This window comes from Rhinolophus sinicus, chromosome 15, assembly GCF_057876585.1.
Source record: "Rhinolophus sinicus isolate RSI-liver-muscle chromosome 15, RSI-T2T, whole genome shotgun sequence".
NCBI lineage: Eukaryota > Metazoa > Chordata > Mammalia > Chiroptera > Rhinolophidae > Rhinolophus > Rhinolophus sinicus.
In genome coordinates, this window is record NC_142515.1 from 5,692,556 (window position 1) to 5,713,007 (window position 20,452).

Here is a 20,452-nt window from a genome sequence, read left to right on the forward strand (position 1 = left end):
CTCGGCCAAAGCGCGGGCATGGTCTCCCAGATCCGAATTTGGGGACCGCAAGTGCCCCCTGTGGCCGGCCCGCGCCTGACCCCGCCGGCCTGGAAGGCAGAAACGGCCGGCGCGGGGGCCCAGAAGGAAGTTGGAGTCGCCGGGCGGGGTAGGGGGCAGGCCCGCGCCGCGGGCCTGGAGGGGGCCCGAAGAGGCCAGAGCCACCCCAGGGCGCTGAGCCCAGGCCCGCCCGGGCTCGCGTCCCCCCACGTGGCCGGCCGCACGGTGCCCCACGTGGAATGGGCGGAGGAGGAAGGAGGGCGAGGGAGGGCCGGAGTCCGCCCCGCTGCGGCAGGACCCCCGCCCCTGCCGCCCAGGCCCCCGCGCTTCTCGAGGGCCTCCCGGGCGGGGCCCGGCCGGGGAGTGCCCGCTGCGCCGCTCCCCCTCGCCCGCCCGCCACGCCTGTGTGCACTTTCTCGGAGCTACTAATCCCCGGAGAGAGCCGATTTGTAGTGAGGAGTAGCTGTAAGGGGGCGAGGCCGGCCCATGTGGGGTTGTGTCATTGGTTTGCAAAGAGAGACCCCGCCTTTGCCAAAAAAAAAAAAAAAAAAAACGCGGAGTGAGCGGGCGGCGACCCTCACCTCGCCTCCCGCCTAGCTCCTGCGCAGCCGGCGGGCGGCGGGGGACGCGGCCGGCGCGGCGTCTTTCCCTTTCCTTTTCTCTCCGTTTTCCTCCTCCTTCTCTGGAGAAAACAAATAAAGAAGAGCAAATAGCCGGGAGGCGCTCGGCATCCAGGACGCTCCCTCCCCCGATCCAAGTTGGAATTAGCATCCTCTTGGGGGTGAGCGTGGCGCGGGGCGTGCGCGGACTGGGGACCCCCAGCGCAGCCCCTTCTGGGCGGGCGGACGAGGGGCCGGGACCTGGGTGGGGAGGATTGGGAGCCGGGTGGGCGGAGGAAGGGGGTGGGGTGGGTGGGGAAGTAGGAAGAGGCTCGGCGGCGAGGGGAGGAGGAGGAAGGGAAGGGGAGGGGTGGGGAGGGGAGGAGGGGAGGGGAGGACTGCGAGGGAGGGGGAGGGGCGGGGAGCTGGAAAGATTAAGTTTTTGTGTGTGTGTCCCTGTGTGCGTGTGTCATTTTAAGGTGCCCCGGGAGCGGCCCAGAGGAGCCGGCAGCGGCCCGCGGAGCGAGGGACTGAGCCGGGAGCCATGCCGCGCTGAGGGGGCCGCACTGCCGCCGCTGCCGGGTGGGGTGGGAGGGGCGGGAGCTGCCGCCGCCTCCCGGGTGGGCGCCCTTCGCCGTGGACGCCGGCGGCCTGGGACGAGGTAAGAGGGGCCCCGGGGGAGGGCTGGGGCCGCCGCGCCCGCCTCACTGCGCCACTCGGGGAGGGGGAGGAAGGCGAAGGACACGGAGCCGGCATCCGAGGACATATTTGGTCTGCGCCCCGGGCCCGGTGTCCCCGCTCGGCGCCCGGGGGTGGGCGCCGGCCTGGGGATCCCTGCCTGCCGCTCCCCGCCGCGGATAGCGCCGGCTGACCGCCGTTTCTGCCAGGATTTTTGTTGTTGTGATGAGAGTTGATGAATGCGAAGTAGGCGGTCACCTTCCTTCCCATCAGGATTGGCAAAAAAAAAAAAAAAAAAAAAAAAAAGAAACCCCGAGTGCGGCGGCGTCCGGAGGGCAGTGGCGGCGGCGGCGTCTCGGCGACGGTTTCCTAGGCGCCCCCGGCTCCTGCCCCCCGAGGCCGGTGGGTGCCCGCGCGGGGGCCGTCCGCGACCCAGGTCGAGAGCGAGGCACGCCGCGGGGACAATACGGCCGGATTCCCCCGAGACCAGGAGTCCGAGCGCTCGGGGCCTTGCGCCTGCGGGGCGGGGGCGGGGGAGAGCGGGGGTCCGCGGGGGAATCGGGGAGCGCGCGGCCTGGGGCCCCCAGGGGAGCGGCCCCTGCTGGTCGGGGATCCCGCGCGGCGCCCAGGGAGCGCAAGCGAAAGACGGAAAAGGAGGCGAAGTGGAGCCCTTTTGTTTTGCCGGCCCCGCATTGTTGGCTCCTCCGGGCAGCCGGGCCACATCTGCCGCCGCCGCCACTGCCGCGCCGGGCTCGGCTCGCCGAAGTCACAGCGGGGCGGGGGCCCGGGGCGGGGGCCGGGCGGGCCGGGCATTTCCTCTGCCCGGCCGCGCTCCCGCGGGCACCACTTCCTCCTCGCCAGCCTAGTCGGGAACCTGGCCCGCCCGCCTCCCCCGCCGGGGCCGCACTTTTCGGGTGGGGCGAACCAAAAAGAAAAAGTTTAGCAGGAGGGGCTGGCGAGGGCGCGCCCAGGGCAGCGGGGACCCGGCGCGGCGCAGCTATAGCCCGGCCGCCGCGGTCGCCTCTTCCTCCTCGTGCTCCGCGGCCGAGGGGAAGCGCCTTTCTTTCTCTCCCTCGTGCTCTTCCCAGCGCCCCGGGGCAAGTTGGGCTGAGGCGCGCGAGAGCCGGGGCGCGCCAGGGCCTTATCCAGCGGGAGGCCCCGCGGCGTGGCTGGTCGCCCGCTGCCCACGCAGCGCCTTGGTGCGGGAGGCCGCGGGCCTGGGAGCTCGGCGCGGTCACCGCCGGCCGCGGCGACACACACACGCGTACACACACACTCCCGTGCCTCGCTTTTCGCCGCCACGGATGGTCACGGGCAGCACCGAACGTGCGTGTGCAGATGTGTGGTGATCCCGCGCTGTCCCCGAGTACTTTCTCCGGAGGCAGCCCAGGCAGCAGTTGGCTCCAGGGGTCCCCGTATTTAGTAATTAACAGGGAAAAGGAGGAAATTTTCGTAGAAATCCCGCTTGCGCTGCGTCCGTGCGGGGGAGGCTGCTGCCAGGGGCCTACGTCGTCATGCCTGGCTCACTTGCCCTTTCCGTGGTAAACAGATCTTTCTGGATCCCCCCTTTTTTTTTCTTTAAAGATTGGCGATCGGGTTAAGTTCTTAGAGAGTCAGATGTGAGTGGCTGGAAGGGTAGACAAGAGAATTCTATAAATATGCATTGGGAATTTCGAATGCTAAGTGCCTTATTTGCAATTCTGTTGGACATTCTGGAGACTGGTATATTTTTATCTGACATGGATAATTTGGAGGGGACGTGTATTTCTGTTGGATTACAAAGTGATTCTGTCTTCTTACTTTGGCGAAATATATCAAACTCTCCTACAAGTCTTTCAAAGAATATCTTCCCTGCTAGGTGCTTGGGTTCAAAGGCAGTTTAAGAATTACCCCGTGTTCAGTACCCAAGGCTGCAATTCTGCCTGTAGGGTTTTTCAAAGTAGAACTAGTTTTCGTGTACTTAGGAGAATTCCACCGTTTTGAATTTTTAAAATCTTTTACATTTTGAAGTAATGGGACTTTAAAGGATCTTGTTTTTATAATCATTTGATTTCAAAGAGTACTTCTTACAGCAATTATAGAGTGATATTCAAAATGCTAATTAAACACTTTAAGTCAGAGCAGCTTTAATATTGAAATAGGATTTTTTTACTTTAAGTAACAGGGACTGTATCCGAGAGTGGAAACACTAAATGTCCTTTTGTCTGAAATCAGATCTCTGAACTGCTCTGACACTCTCCTGTAAAACCCCCCAGTGCCCTTTTTATTGCCCCCCAAAGAAAAGTTAATGAGATGGTAGGTTTCAAGCAAAAAAGCAGGCCCTTCCTTCTTGCAAAATATGCTTGCAGTTGCCATTGAAGTTGGACGTTAGCCGCGAATGCACTTGCTTTTAATGAAACCAGTTTAATCGTTCACACTTGATGGAGTATAACAGGACCAAACAAAGGAAAAAAGCCAGCATATTTCTGTAGAGTACGGAGGGTTTAGTGTAAGTGTTGATGTCAGGTCACCCCCTCTCCCCACTCTGTCCCCAGTACGAAGGAGTGAGGCTTGAAGGCAAAGGGGATTTATGGCTGTGATTGGTTTTCTATGCCCTGGGGGGAGGGGACCCCAGTTTGTCCCTGTAAAAAGGAGTTCTTAGAGGGAATTTTAAAGTCTTGAGTTTGGAGCTTGTTTTGAACCTCATACGGTGCTTTTTGGTTTAAATCTTCCCTGTTGGGGAAGATGCGGGCTAAGGGGTATGTGGTCACCCACCTTTCTAATTGTACCTTAATGAGGCCGAGTGTGGGTGGGGTTGCCCTACAGATTGTGCCCAGGGCCCTGTGTTTACGACTTCACTTGGGATCTTTGAAACTGGCCCTTGAATGGGTGTTCTCCTGGAGGAGGGGCAGGGTGAATTACCTTTGCTTAACTGATTTTTTTTTTTTTTTTAATTTCTTTGTCTCTAAAATATATTTTTTTGCTAGGTGCGAGTTACAACTTATGTCTTAGGACTTAGTCATTAACTCAGTGAAGAAATATTTGCAAAGTATGTCTCTCTCAAGTTAAAGTAAAAAAGTTTGGCTACTTAAAAACAAACACTACTAGCATTGTAAAAATACACCAGTGACATACTTTGTGAGATATTTTGGCCTTTTCAGACTCAGGGCACACCTGTCCCGGTCTTGGAGGAGTTGAGTTTGCTTTCCCTGGCATTGTTAATCTTGGTCATGTACACAGGATGAAACAGGAAAACTTGCTATCTGACTAATTATTAACTAGCCTGTCAGTTACCCTTTCAGGGAATAATCGATGACTTTACTCTTGACTTTTAAAACTCGGAATAGAAATCCTATTCATAAGTCTGAAAAACATTTTAAAGGAGATGAAACAAACAGCCACAACAACAAACAAAACTACAAAATCAACGTGCCACTTTTTCAGTGTCTGAGTACCTAAGCACAAGGTAATGAGGACGGAAAGTAGGAACTGAGGAAGCATCTTGCTGGATTCGGAGAGGCTATTTTGCTGGGAACTACCAAAATCCTAAAGCAAAGGGAGCTCAAGGATGGCTCACACCATTTGAAATCCTTGATTCGCAGGCTGAAAACAAAAAAAGGGCAGACATCTCACCAGGAATGACCCCACCAAGATGGAGCCCCAGAGTGCCTGCCATTGGCCAGCAGTCCTTACATCGGGAATCATCTTTGAAGGCCGAGTTATACCCTTTGCACTTAACGCTTTCCCTAAACGGAAAAAATTTAAAGAGTTTACAGCAACGGTAGAATGGCCACCCCAGTTGTCATATATTTTTTTTTTTAACCACTGTCGTTTCAATATAGAAGGGCTGTCATCATAATGTATGTGGGTGCAGCCTGGGTCCCTCTTAATAATGTTTCTATCAGTGAAGAGCAGCAGCCCAAGTGTCCCATGTCCCTGATACAGGCCACAAATATCTATTCATACAGTACATGATTGGGAAAGAAAATTTATCTGTTAGGGCACAGCTCAGGTAATTATTTCCACGGTCTGGCTGATAGTTCCATTACAGAGGGTGGAACACATTTTTGTAGTCATTAAAGAATGGGAGTGCAGGTTGCCTGACCCTTTCCAAAGAAGTACTTGTACCTAACAGAAGTGAGCCCACATAATGAAATATCAGGGTGCCTAATTTCCCCCAAATCTTCCTGTGAATCGCTCGCTAAGGAATGCTTGTGTGGACTTCCTTTACTGAAAACTTTTAGTAGGCACATGAAAATGCTGGAATAGATATGCTCTCAGAGACTGTAGTGCCTGGGCAGGTATCAGTTTTCTGCCTTACAGCTGGTAAGCATGACCTAATTTACACCACTACAGTTACAACTCTGGGAAAGAAGGAAAAATGCAAGGCTGCTCTCCCAACCTACTCTTTTGAAGTTAATTTTTATTCAAGTCCGTGTTTGATGGAATATGTATCAAAGACTTATGAAAGGGTTTCTTTTAAAAAAAAACCCTATCTCTGGGTTTGGAAAATTATATTTAATAATTGCTAAAAACTTCAGAACCATTTTTAAGGTGTTCCATGTTTCTTTTGATCCTAATTTAATGGATAGTATCCAAAAGCCATCAATGTGACTTAATGATATTCACAAATTAATGTAGGGGCGTAATCTGTAGTTTGCTTTTAGCTATCATTATGAATGTTTAAAGCCTAAATGATGGCTGCACTTGGGTATTCAGGACTTCACCAGTGAAAAGAAGGGCTTTGCACATTGTACAAAAAAAAAAGGATTCACAAATGAATACAGAATGTACAATGGGGAGAGAGCTAGGCCATTGTTTGTGGGGGATGTTGACAATGGGAGCCAAGGGGCAGTTTCGCCTTCATTCTTCTAACTGCTGAAGAACACAGAAACTTCGGGAGCTGCAGACTGGATGGGAACCAGAGTCACAGTCAGCTGTCTTTGCCTGTCATGGAAGTGGGGGCCCGTGGGCTTGCTCCCTTTCCAGAGCTTTTCTTAGAAGGTGGTCTTTTCTGGACTGCTAGGAAACTGGGTGTGTGTTTTCTTCCCAGTAATCTGCTCTTTTTTTTTTTTTTTTTTTTTTTTTTTTTTGAGGAAAGATTCTCAAAGCAGATAGTAGGGTCCTTCAAAGAAAGTGTAAAAAAAACACAAGCTTTTCCACTTGAAATGCAATTTTACGAAGTCATATTCAACACTTCCCAGAACTTGGAGGCATCTTAAGTCGCAGGAAGCAGTTGTGTTTATTTTTATTGCTCCTCCTGTTAAAGTCGTTTTTAGTCTGTTTTGTAGCGTTAGGGAAAGTGCAGCTAAAAGGAGGATTTTCGGGTTTTGTTACAGCTGCTGCCATTTCTGAAAACACTCACCTGTATTGCTGCTTCCTCCTCCATTCACAGTGCCGTCCTGTTGTCATGTGGGACCTGAGCTTCCAGAGTGGAACCAACTCTAGTACAAGTGACCGGTCCTGCTCCCTCTCTCTCTAACCCCTGCCCTAAGTGGCATCAGTGTAGACATTGAACACTTGGGGGGCTGATGCCAGTTCTGATTTCAGCCAGGTCCACTTGGTTGAATTTTGGGGGCCAGCTGACCTTTCCATCTGTGTCTAGCCCAGACCCCCCTGAGTGAATGTTTTAGAAATGACCTGGTTTAACTGTTTCTGTCACTAAATTCAACAGATGGTTGCCTAGAGTTGGTTTCATAGTCGCAAAAATTTTGATAGAACAGGTTGGGTTCTTACTCGTAGTGCAAGCAATCCTATTTGTTTTATAGTGAATTGTGACTTCTTTTCTAGATAATAACAGAAGCCTTCATTTTTCTCCGAGGCGGGATGCTGTTTAGAGCATGTTGGTCCCAGATAGCTCTTGTTGTCTGAACCTGGCAGGCAGGTTCACCTTTGGCTGTTGTTTTCTAGGAGTCCAAAACAGTTTGGAATGGGGGTGGGGCAGGGAGAGTGCTTTTCATCCAGTGGTTCTGAAAAATCTTTCCCACTAGTCAAATGCAAAAAAATACACCTTTATGTTGCTTTCACTCCCTTCAGCAGTGATCCTCTGATCAGCACTGTGCCTTTTGCCTTAGATCCTCAATTGTGACTTGAAAGATACTTAAAAGAAGATTGATCAGAAATAATGGCAATATTTGTGTGTCGCGTCCCGGTCTTGGTTGTGGCAGAAACTTGGAAGGGCTTTTTTAAAGGATGTGTGACAGAGATGCTGTGTGGGTCTTTCTGCAGCTAGCCACGGGTTTGTAAACTCTGCCGCCCTCCAGCCCTGCCTGAAATCTGGCTTTTGGTAACCTTTCCCTCCCCAGGATGAAACCTGGAATCACGGAATCCCAGGAAGTTTCTTTGGCAGAAACCGTGGACCAAGGTCATACAAGTGAACTCTTCCGGCCTGATGGGATTCCCCCCTGCCCCCCAATATGGCAATTTAAAAAGCGTGCCTAATGTCGAGACTAGCTGAGAGTTAATTGCTAGATGTAAATGGCCTGAATCAAACCTGGAAGTGTTCGTATTGTACCTGCCCCAGGTGTGCCGGAGAGGGCAAAGGGAGGGTGTGGAGGAACTTCAGGTGAAGTTCTTTTGCTGTAGGGGGTGAGAGGACCGGAAGGGGTTTGTGCACCTTTCCTGTTGAATGGACTCTAGCTGGGACTTTATTCTTTTGCTGATGTCTGTAGCGGTCAAACAAAGTAACAGTTTATCCTCTGCTTATTGAGGCCCAGGTGGGCCTAGGGAAGGGGTGGCTGCAGGGCCCCCGTGCCCCTTTAGGTCGGGGAGAACCCACAGGATGTTGCCGCTCCTGGGCCTGCCCACCTGGACTGCAGCCAGAGCCAGCAGCCAGCGGGCGGGGAGGGCCCTCCAGAGCTCTTACAACCCTGTCCAGGAATGGTTGAGGGGACTGAGAACATTCAGCTTCGAGTGGAGTGGCCTTGCCTGGTCACATGGCTTTGCTGGGAGGGACAGCATGCTGGTGACACCAGGGAGGTCTTGCATTGGAGCTGCCAGGCCAGATGTGCAGCGTTGGCTCACAGCACTGGCTGAGCTTGGCTGACCTCTGGGTCTGGGGGTGGGGTAAAGTTTTCCAAATCCAGAGACCCCCAGGGTGCCCTGCACTTGGGGGCACTTGCCTACTGAACTTGGTGGTGGGGGGGTAATTCTGTGATTTCTTCTCAGTGCGGGTGTGACAAATATTTTTTAAAATTTTCTGGTCCTTTATCCAGAAGTCTGTGCTGCTGGTGGATGCACCATCTGCCCTTCAGAGCTGGATGGAACAGGAGGCCCAGTGTGGAAGCCAAGGGGGAATGACGTTTTCTGCCCATGTTCCTTCGTATCCCAGGGTACACAGACATGGACCTTTTTCTCAGCGCTTCCTGGCTGTGGGCTAGAAGTCACTCCAGGGGGGCAGTCAATAAAGAGTATATTTTTCTGTACAGATATCAATATGCACATATAAGTGCCTAAAGTAAAATCTCAGACTGTTTTTGATCTTAAAAACATTTCACAGTCATTAATCTTCACGATGCTCCTGCGGGCTAGGTAAATAGAGCAATTCCTATTTTATGCCAGGGAGAAATATTGACTTGCTGCCCCCAAGTCATAAAGAGGCAGTTCTCCGCTGTAAGAGTAGCACGTGGGTTTGGTAGCCCTGGGCACGGAACTGCTCTATTTAGTCCAGGTTGAATCCAGGGCTACTTCCGGTCTCCTGCACGACCTTCTCATGCTGGGAGGGCAAAGCTGGGCCTGGGTGAAGGCCAGCCCGCGCACCTGGCCACGCTCTACCTGGAGGGGCGGGGTCTGGCTGCCTTCCCGGAGGGCTCCTGGACAGCCTGCGTGCTCGGTCTTGCGGGAAGGACAGCTGGGGTTCTGGGGTTCTAGGACCCTCCTAGGCCTGCAGGTGAGGCCACCCTCCACCCCCCCCCATCCCCCACCCCTGGGACTCGCTGACCTGACAGCCCGTCTCCCCCTCCGCAGGCTCTTGTACCTACCCCCCACACACACACCTGTACCTGACTCCCCCGGAAGTTCCTTGCCTTTTCACTTGTAAATTTCTAGCTGCTTCCTGCCGCTGGGAAGTCATGGAGGGTGTTAGAAATGGCTCCTGCCTCTCAGTGTCCATTTCCTCCTCCCTCCCTCTGGCCATTGTGTGGGCAGAGGGGGTCCAGGAGGACTCCGCGGTACACCCTCCACACCCTCTGGGTTGCCTGCACCCCTCTTGGCCCTGGGAGCCTGGATAGGGGAAGGAGCCACAAGACAATGCAGCCCCCAAGATGGACCCCTAACCCCCGGCCAAGGCTCAGAGCAAAACCAGGTACCTGGCTGGACCGTGCCAGAGCCACCCCCAGTGATCATGAGCTCCGGGGATCCCAAAACTGGGGTCACATCTCTGTCATATCCTCTCCCTCCCCTCTCTTTCCCAGTGAACAGGGAGGTTCACTGATTGACTGCATGATGGTGATGCAAGGGCCGCATCTCAGCAACTGGCCTGCGTAGCATCCCCTTGGGGAGTTGAGGCCGCGGTTTCTGCGGCAGCCTTCGAATCTGGATGTTTGAACTGCATTACAAAAGCGGTAGCAGTTGCTGTGGGACCCTGAGGGCTACTCAGGCCTTCCTCCCAATCTTCATCCAGGACAGGGGACTTGACTGCTTTCTCTGCTCCTCCCACTTGGAGCCTGAGAACCATGTGACTAGAGGTTGCCGGCCAGTGAGTGGTCGAGCCAGCAAGATCTGGGGCGTGTCCTCGTGGCGCCTTCTTCTCCTTGGCAGAGGAATTCCTGTGGGTTTGGCTCTTTGTATCCTTGCAAAGTTAATTGGATGCTCAGGACATCCCCCCAGGTCATTTAAGTAGTTTTCTTATTTTTGTTAGGTAACAATGTAACCACCATTTACTGAGCATTTATTTACTAAGTATCTGTCGCTCTGTCGGTGTGTGTGGCATTGGATTTTCACCACAAGGGGGGGTGACGTCGGGTGCAGGAGGCACTTGGGTGACTTGCCCATGACAGCCCCACCCCCCCAAAGTGGCAGAGCTGGGATTGGAACTGAGCTGTTGGCAGTGAGGTGCCAGCAGAATTTCCTGGTGGAAGAGGAACGCCCGCCCTGAGAGCCTCCCTCCTTGCCACCCTGAGAACAGAGGGGAGACAAGAGTTCCAGGTGGTCCCAGAGTCTGGCGTGTTCTCCCTGGATTCATTCAGATGGGCCTCTCAGAAACAATTATCTTTCTCAGGCCCAGAGTCGCTTTCCAGATCACATGGGGTATGAGAAGTCTGGCTTGTTTTCATTTCCTTCTTTGATTAGTGATCCTTTGTTAAGATCTCACAATCTAATGCCAATGGGGTATTTCTATATAGTTTCCTGGACTGGGCCTGTTTTAAATTCACTACGCTTTTTGGGTTAATGAACAGCATGGCTCCTGATTAGAAGCCTGAGGGGCTGCTGGCTCAGTAGACACCTCCCTCCCTCCCCCGCCACGCGCTCATGGTGAATGCAGGGGGAGAATTCTGCCCCTGCGCATCACAGACTTTGCAGGCAGACTGGACACCCTGTAGGACCTCCAGGGCCAGGCACACTGCTATTGCTTCCATTTATCCTCACCTCTCGGGGGTAGAAATGAGTCCCTGTTTTACCATGAAGAAACAGGGTCAGGGAGGTTAAGTAAGTAAGTAAGGGGGCCTGAAGTTTCACTAGTTCTAACTCCATCTGGCTCTCTGTAATTGATTGAGAGGTGCTTTGGCTTTTGACTGACACTTGGGTACGTTTGGGGATGACTTTGCCACACGAGGCAATTTAAGACCCCTTCTGTCCTGGTCTCATTTCCTCCCTTGCCCTCCATCTGGGTGTCTCTGATGCAACCCCCACCCCCAAGAACACACACCCACACATACTCCCTGGGATTCCGTGGATAGCTTTCAGAAACAGTGCTTAGGGTCTTTTGCAGTAAAACTGGATTTAGTTCCCAGGTGTCGTGTTATCAGTGGGTATGGCTGGGATTTCCAAGTTTGGGTTAGTGCTTTTCGTGGGAGTCTTGTCCAAACGGCCACTCCTTGTGTGAGCCCCTCACTTGGGGGAGGGGCCGCAGGTGGATTGGATGCTCCCTCCTCCCTCCCTCCCACCTGGATTCCTTATGCACATCTTACATTAGGAATTGGTTACTGTGTTCAGCACAAGGGAGGCTTGGGGAAAGAAACAGGGAAGATGGTGAGGATTTCACCTAATTGGAAGAGTCTGTTTGCACCACTCTTGGAAAAACCAGCCAGAAACTTGATTCTGCGGGGTAAACCTCCTTTGGGTTTCTGCCCTGCGTTTGCCTTGGCCTTAGAAAGGAATTTGAATGAATACTCCCGAACAAAAGCAACAAGCCTTCTTTTCAAAGAGGCTATCAGAATTGAAAGGGAATGGCACGAAGTTGGGTGTGTCCTGAAATCTGGAGTAGGGCCCTGCTTGGGTGATTAACTCACCTGAAAGGCACCCAGAGCAGGTGATGCAGGAGTTCTCCTGTTGACCTTGGCTTCTTTTAAGGTAAGGTCCCCACAAGGTGGAGATTTTCCTGAAAAACAGGCTTTCCTTTAATTATGAGATTACCTTCCTGTCCTGCAGTGCTTCTCTCTTCCTTTCACCAACACGTGTGTGCTTGCAAACATGGGTGCTTGAAAAATCCCTGAAGCGTTTGGTGATATCCTGAGGCCCCTGGGGGACTGGGGGTGGTGATGCTGTGGCCTTTGGCTTCTGCCTGGTCTTCGTGGAGGGCTGAGGGGAGCTCTGGGGTATCTGTTGACCAATCAGTTGTGTGTGAGCCCCGGTGGGCTTGCTCAGCTCCAGCTTAGGTGATGATGCTATTCTGTCTATTTTAAGTACCCCCTGCAGTTTGCAAAGAGGTCTCCATTCCCTTTCACTCTACAGGGAGAAGGGTGGTGCATGGTGGGCCCCAGCGGGGCCGGCTCCCCTCTCTCCTCGGGCCTCTCAGTTGTGTTTCCTTAGGACAGGAGAAAGGAGGAGCTGCGTCCTCGGCCCGGCCCGGCTGGGCCATCTGGAAAGTGGATGTGGCTGGGTCTGAAGGCATCCAAGCAAGGAATGCCCTGAGGTTCCTTGTAGCTTTTGTCAGCCTTTGCTGGCTGGCCACCGCATGCAGGATTTGTGGGTGGTCTCAGGACCCATCTGGGTCTGTGGTGCGGGAGGTGGGTCTGGTGGTCCTGTTCTGGGTTCAGGGATTCCCCGCCTCTGCAGAGAGCCCCTGAGCTTGGTACCTTAGCCCCTCCAGTGGTACATGGTGGTGTCTGACAGGTGCCCTGCATGCCCATGCTGATGCCACAGTGAGCACCCTCGTTTCCCAAGGCCCCATTTTTCTTGCCCTGGCCTTTGTGCAGAGTTCTGTCATTCTCGCTGCTCCTCCGCGGTGCTGGTGCTTTTCACTCAGGGCTGAGGGTTTTTTCACACACACACATCCTTTCTTCTCGTTTCTCAACTAAGCCTGGGATTAAGAATGTGGCTTCAGCTGACAAAAGCCAGGAGATTTCAGAATTAAAGTTGGAATTCTGTCTGTAATGATGTCTTCCTGTGTGTTTAAAGAGGACTTTGAACGGAGGGTAATTTTTTCCCTCCCTAATCTGGCCAAGATGTGCTCCAAGAATAGTGGACAAAGGAAGCTGCTCAAAATGACTTGAGTTTTCTTTGCGGTAATTGCGAGCTTGCCTTATTTGAGTCCCTCGGGTCCCGGCGTGTGAAGGGAGTGGGGTTGTGACTAACAGTTTGGGTTGTACTTTTACTGTCTCTGCCAGTCCTGAGAGCTTAGAAGCCCCTCGGAGCTCAGCAAAACCACTTACGACATACATTGCAAGTATAACACTGGTTCTTTGAAATGTTTCTCCACAAGAGAGATTAAAAGGGATCCCCCCCCCCCCCCCCCCGATTCCTGTCATCTTCTAGAGCAGCATTGGGCAAGTGGGGTCTTAAGGAAAGTGACTAGGGGAGCCCCATCTGGGTTCTCTGTCATTTGTGGGGAGGGGGCGTGGTCAGTGCAGGGACCACTTTGTGGGCACTTCTGTAGCTGGGGGTTTTGCAGCCTGGTGATTACTTGCCGTGCAGGCTGCAGGCTCAGAGCCAGAAGCTTTGCTGGGGCCGCCCCTGCAGCCCTTGCAGAACCCTGGGCTGTCCTCAGTGTTTGCTGTGTGATCACTTGGATGGTGAGGGAGAGGTTCCACTGAGATGTCTGTCCTCCTAGCAGCTGAGGCCGGGTCCAGGGAGAGATGGCCCTGCCCTCAAAGTGTGTGGGTTGTTGTGGGTGGTTTTTTTTTTGTATAAAACTTACTTTTTAATTTTTTTATTAGTTTCAGGTGTGCAAAACAATGTAATAGTTAGACATTTATATCCCCTCACAAACTGATAACCCCCCTCCCCTAATCTACTACCCTTCTGACATCGTATGCAGCTGTTACAATTCCACTGACTATTCCTTACGCTGTATCCACATCCTGTGACTATATATATATACACACACATATATATTAAATTGTAGTTGACGTTCATTATTGTTTACTACAGGCGACAAAATACATTGTCACCAGCAGGAAGTGGCATCAGATGGGACAGACTATTCTAGAAAGTGTGACAAAGGAGGGGTGGAAAGAAACGCCTGGCTGCATTTAGGATTTACTGAGCGTTTGGAAAGGGCTTCCGTTTCTGAATCTAAGATGAGGGTAGGAATAGAGTGTGCTGCTGTATGGTTCAACGAGGTAATATCTATAAAGCGCTTAGAATAGGCCTGACACAGCGTAGGTCTTGGTTAAAATTGTTTAAATACAAAGGAAATCAACGAATAATTCAGCTACTCTTGTCAGAGGTGCTGTGTGTCCCCTTACCCAGCCTGGGTGTAGCGGAGGTTCTGGATACAGGCTGTGGGAGAAGGCAGGGAATGGACTCATGAGGGGCGGTTTCATCCTTTGCACATAACAGTGAGTGAGTTTTATGGAGCCAGGCGAAGGGTTGGGGCATAGTGAGAAGGCTTTGGGTGGGAGATGGGAACCCTAGTGCAATGACAAATTAGCAGAATCCACAGTGCTGGGGGCAGGGAAGGGGTGGGTCTGGCTTAGTGAGGGAGCAGCCCCTCTTCTGGATTCCTGGGGCCAAAATGATGAACGGAAACCGTTCAGGAGGCTGTTTTTAGGCTGTGGAATGTTACTCTGGGCTAGATTGCTGAGAAATGCCTAGTAAAATATTTACTTTCTATTTAAGACCTACTTTCCCTTCTCAGAGAAGGAAGAAAGAGTGAGTCGCTGGGTGCCCCCTGCCTTTGCCTGAGCTCAGCCAGGGTGGGGGGCCCTGCGGCCCTTACAGGTGGGGAGGGCGGCTCAGTTTTCAATTGGCCTCCACTGACTGCTCAGCACCCTCTTGCAGAGCAGATAGAGCACAGTGAGGGGGTTTGTATAGGAAGAGGCCCTGTATCTGGCCCTTCCCCTCTCGTGTCCAAGTGGGCAGTAGGAGGGTCAGTGCCTCTGGAGTACTGCGGGCAGTGGCCTGGCTTGTTGGCTTTGTCTTCCTGGCAAGTGGTGGGCACTTGGGCAGCAGTAGGGCTGGTGACTGGCCCTGGTCCCGCTGGGTGGCTGACTGGCTGTGGGTGTTGTTGACCCAGCCCTGGAGATGAATGCTGCTTAATCACTTCCTCCAGGGCGTTCATTCGGTTGCAGGGAGTGACTGGGTGCCCACAAGGGTCAGCATATGGGCTGCTGGGCAGTGTCGCTGCTCCAACTTCGTGTGGGGCTCCAGATGCCAGTAGACGGCTCTTGTGAGTGTGAAACGGCGAGGTGGGGGCTCTGAGGATGTGTTTGGGAAGACGTCCTTCCAGGGACTGGACGAGACCGTTTGTCACCTTTGGGGCAGGTTGGTCATTTCATGGACCAGCAGTTTCTTTGGGCTCAGTTCATGCCTTTAAAAAAGATTTCACTTGGAAAGCTAGATATGCTCCTTGAACATGCCCTTGGCAGGCCTCTGGTGCTGGAATGCAAGGGCATCTTGGGGGCCAGGGGTCAGGATGTCATAGCTTCATGTGTGCAAGTCCTAGGGAGAGTGCACAGTAAGATGTGAATGCACGTGGGAGTGCCCGAATGTTAGCTGTTTGTTACCGTTAGTACCAGTATTACTGACGGTGGTGGAAATGAGAGTAAGTTCCCTTCCCGCCTCTGCCTTGTTCAAGCTCTGCGCAATGTGTTTCACTTCAATCCTTTAGGACAGAAAATTGGGATCAGGGTCTTCCCAGGGACGTGGAGGGGTTCTCTGTGCCATGTTGTGTCGGGAGCCCACCCTGCCCCCGGAGTCGGCCACATGAGTTTTAGTACATTTAGTGGTAAGAGACTGGCTGTGGGCTTGGTGGTTTTCACACGAATGACTCACGCAGTCCCCGGGGAGCTGCCCAGGTAGTTTGAGGGGGTGGCCTCTGAGCAGGGGGTTCCCCAGGGCACCCCTGGCCTGGAGTCAGTCTCCTAGGGCGCCACCCAATGTCCTGTTGGAGAAGCTGTGGGTGGAGCCCAGAACATCTGTATTTTTAGCAAACTCCTCTGGGAGTTTCTTAAAGCCGCCAGGGTTTCTTAAAGCAGCCGGCTCTGAACCTGCCAACAGCACACAGACTGTCTTTCTTTTCAAAACAAACCACTCCCCCAACACACCCACGCACTTGAGTCTAGTGTTTGAACATTTGGCACAACAAATGATTGAAAGATTTTTATATAACTTGAATACCACCCCCCTCCATCTCCCAAATCTGAATGAATAGATTTGAAAGTGGAAATAGGGATTTCTGCCCGACCCAGTCTCATTTGTTTGGTTTAAGAGGGATTCTCCACCCCCTCTGACAGCAGCAGGCATTCCTAGGGACGCAGCGAGCGAGGGCCATTTCATGTGTGCTCATTAAAATTGGAGCAGGGTCCATATTCAGATGCACTTGGCATTTAACTTTCTCTCTTGACCAGTCGGCAGTGTTCGTTGAGGGGAGCCGGGCTGCGTGTCACAGCGTCCTGCCAGGGGGAGAAACTGTTTTTATAAATTCTATTTTATTAACAGATGAGCCACTCCATGAAGCACACTCTGAATATCTGTGCACACAAGTCCAAGGTGGGTGTGATAGCGTTGCTATCATTTTCCCAGTGGCCCGTGTGAGCGTGAAGTTGGGATCAGCGGGAGGCACGTTCACCCCGTAATGCAGGTGAAGGAGGTCGCGCCGGAGCTCACTGGTGCCTCGTGGCATTATTTCATCGGGATGCCATACTCAGCTTTGGGGACGACACCTTCCATCTCAGAAAGGAAAGGAAACACGTGTTGTTGCAAATCCTTTTGATCTTGTTTGGTGACTTGATTTTATTTATTTCTTGATTGGTGACTTTATTAATCAGTAGGCTGCAGCGAGGCTCAGAGCTTACGTTTCCATGTAGGTGACAGCTTACTTTTTATTCTGTTTGTAGAAACCCTCTGTGCCACATACGCTCGTTTTGTTTTTAGTAGCAGCCCTGATAGGAGACAGGGAGGCAGTGTGGTTACTTCTCGCTTGTGGAGTCAGTGGACCAGTCTCAATCGCCCCCGGCCCAGTTAATAGATGGTGGAGCAGGATCGGAACTGGTTCTCCTCCAATACCACGCCGTGTATCCAGGTACCCCAACTCCAGGGGTGAAGTGTGTACACATTTGAAGGCAGGGGGTGGACAGAGAAGTCCATCCACTTACGAGTCTGCAGCCCCTGGCAGAGGTTCCTCGGGCTGGTTGAGGGTGAACTTGAAAGGACGTGCATGGTGTCCTCAGACGAGGGACGATTAAGGGGCTTCCATCTGCTCCTTGATACGGGGTTGGTACCCACAGTCTTGGGCAGAAAGGATTTGCCCTTTCTGGTTTGGGTAGCTGCTTCTGGGGAAGTTTGGGGATACTCTTTGAGTTGCATGCAGAGCCGTTTACTGTGACAGAAATTGCAGCCATCACTTTACCTACCTGTCACCTGGCAAAGTGGCGCGGGGCTAGGTGTGTGGGGGTCACGTGTTAGTCCTCCAACTTTGCTCTGATATGAGAAGCAGGAGGTTTGGGGGCTGTTTTTGGACTCGGGTTAGCAAAGAAATGCCTTCATGATTTATGTTGTTTATGCAGACTAGCATACCTATCTGTTTCCGTACAGACACCTTAATAGAGATTAAACACAGAGTAAAGCAGGGTGCATGAACAGAGACATTCCCATGAGCAGTATTGTAGTGGTAGGCAGTGTAATTATGGTTTGTACACTTCCCAATTAGGCAGCTCTACACTACTGGAAAAACTCCCTTTAAGAGATTTGGTAAAGCTTTATAATTTAGTAGATCAAGTAAAATAGACGTAGAATATTTTATGCATAGGGTTTTAAATTTTCACATGATAAGGTAACTCAGGTTGGATTGATTTGTGGAAATGTATGCAGTGATATTGAGATGAATTTGCTTCTTCTGAAAATCGTCTGTTGAGGGACTATGTGCTTCTCCAGCAAACAGAGCTGCTGCTGTGCCGGACACAGCCGGACACCAGAACTACAGGCAAGATCCAGGAAATTTCCCCAGAAATTCAGCAAAGAAGCAGGGAATGTGCAAGGGCTGGGTGGGTGCAGGGTGGGTTCCCGGGCTGAGGGGTCGCGGAGGGTGTCCTGCTGGAAGAGTTGAAAGGAGTTGGTGGTGATCTCGTGTGATTGAACGAGTGCTGCGTGGCACGTGTGAGCATCGCCTCCCGGCGTGCGCTTCTCCCCGCCCCCGTCCTGACCAGCCGGAGGCCTTGGGCAGGTGACCCAGCTCCTTGTCCTCTGTCCTCACAGTGAGGTGCTGGGTGTTGCTGCTCCCACCTGAGGTCCTCTGTGAGGGTTAAATGAGTTAGTGCCCTTGACTGGCCTGGAGTCAATTCTCAGATGTTGGAGTAAAGAGAAAGGTGTGGGGCAGGGCGACGGGCTGGGTCTGCAGATACAACGGGGGCCAGATGGTCGTGGGGTGGCCGCGTTCAGATGTTCTGCCCTCAGACATGGCATTTTACAGCCACGCTGTGGTTCCTGGGAGACTGACCAGCCGTGGACTTGACCTGGATAGGTGGATAGGTGACATGAGGGGAGAGGAGCTGTCAGGAGCGTTTGGGGCTCAGGCTGACGAGTCCAGGGGCTGGACTGGCTGTGGGGCAGTGAGGGAGACAGTCAGGGTCGCTCGAGTGCTTGGGGGACATGGTGGGGCAGTCACCATTTCGACCCAGTGTTTTGTTGCTGAAGCTGGAGCTCCCGGGCACGACCCTGCGCTGTCCTTCTGGCCCAGGTGTCAGGATAGGGCCCAGGCTATTTTGTCAGGGTCGCTTTTCTCTCTGCCTCCGTGTAGGTCGTCTGCGGGGGGCGGGGGTGGTGGCAGTCCGCTCTTACAGAAGGGATCAGCAAAGGGACAGCTCTGTGACCCTGGGTGAACTCGGACCCCAAACCTCTGTCCCCCTTCAGCGCTGGTACCTGGATTCTCTGGATGGAGGCGTGCTTGGGCTCTCAGTGTCACCAGACAAGGACCTGTTTGGGTGGGTGTGGCCTCTGGGGCGGCGCTCACAAGGGCTGCTGGCTTGGCTTCTGCGCCCGAGTGCCAGACTTGCCCAGGATGACGATGGCAGCCGCCAGCCAGGGTAGAGCCAGCCCCACCGGGACCTTCTGGCGGTGGGTGGGGAAGGGCCCTCGGGAGCCCATGCTGTCGTCGCTTGCTGACATGGGTTTGGAGTTAGGCTAAAGGAACTGTGATGAAGCTAAATGTGGTGGATGGACCCCGAGGTAAGAGCAGTTAAGGAGCCGCGCTTGAGGAGAACCTCATTGTTCATTTCCTGGCCACTGACTGCTACAGGCACTGAGGATCTTTGACACAGTTGTTTGAAGTGCAGCTGGATTTCAGGGGGACAGCGAGCCTGTATGTAACAGGCGTTGACACTTGTGGGTGTTGGTAATTGGGACAGAGGCACTTCCTGGCAAGAGCTGGTGGGGTGGACTAGGCGTGTGCAGGTGTCACTCCCCATTAGTTGGAACTGGAAGGGCCCCTCTGGCTGCCGTGGGATCGTACAATTTACTGCGTAAAAGGGAAGTCATTTGTTATTTGTTTTGGTCCTTTATTTTTTTGTATAAATGTAATTTACATACAGTATAATTAACCCTTTCGCTGTGCAGTCCTACAGGTTTTGACAAAGCATGTGTGACTAGCACGTAGCAGAATAGTCGCCACCAAGGAAAGGCCCTTCCCCGTGTGGTTATGCTGCCCTCCACCACTCATCCGATCGCTCCTTTTGGAGGAGAAAGGCCCACCTAGACGTTTGGCGAGGTAGGCAGATGGTCGTCAGGTGCCGGGATTTTTTGGGACGTCTGTAGTGTCACAGGATTTCACATGGCTCAGGAGGACGCTCCAGTCACAGCAGGGGGACTTGCCTGAGTGGCAGCACCTGGGCCATCCCAGGGATGCCTGAGAATTAAGGAAGTTGGCCCAGGCCGGGCAGGTTGGCTCCAAGGCCAGTCACCGTAGTTGAGATATTGTCGGCCCCATTCCGTCTCCCCCCAGCAGTGGGCAGTTCTGAGTCCGCACTTTCTGGGCCTCCGTGCATCTCAGGTCATTCTCCTGGGCCTCCTGGGGACATGTACACAACAGCTGCTCACCACCTCTTCCACACAATGTCCGCCAGCCCCTCTTGGGAGGTGCCCGGGGACAGGTGTCTTCTCTGGTCCAGAGAGACTGCGAGTGACCGCCAGGCCACAGGCTGCTTGTCTCCTTTCTCCATTGGGGAAGTGGCTTTGGAGAGAGCCAGGTGGTGTACCTACGGTGTGCTGTGACCACTTCATTCCTGTGTGCTGTTCTGTGTTCCTGTGACCCCCGAGGGCACAGGGCTGTGGGTTCATTCCTCGGGTCCCCATAGGTTTTCCTGCAGGTAGAGGCCAGCCACCTTCTTGTGGGCAACAAGGGTGGTTTGTGGAAAGCCTGGAGGGACTAGAGAACTTTCCCATGGGAAGGGCAGTGGGTGCCAGCAGTGGGGCACCTGGGTCCCACCCTGGAGCCAGAGTCCTGGGCTCACGCCTACCCCTACCAGCTTCCATGTGTCAGATAGTCTCATAGCTTCTCTGAGGGGAGGAGCTATTTCATGAGAAGGTGCCGGATGCTCTAAGCCCAGACCATGTGCTCCACAAGT

At 53.0% G+C, this 20,452-nt stretch overlaps 1 protein-coding gene across 5 annotated transcripts in view; it reads left to right on the top strand.

Annotated features, from left to right (window-relative positions):
- Positions 1-601: 601 nt before the first annotated feature.
- The window catches only part of CTBP2 (C-terminal binding protein 2), a 155,394-nt gene continuing 135,543 nt past the window's right edge, over positions 602-20,452 (top strand). For 3 of the 5 annotated variants that reach the window (XM_074338824.2, XM_019742176.3, XM_019742174.3), the window contains exons 1-2: positions 602-820; positions 1,118-1,299. The gene's annotated coding sequence lies outside the window, so the exon portion shown is untranslated. Of the gene's footprint in view, positions 821-1,117; positions 1,300-1,699; positions 1,719-20,452 lie in introns of those variants that run through there. The other 2 variants (XM_019742179.3, XM_019742180.3) reach the window with 2 other exon arrangements.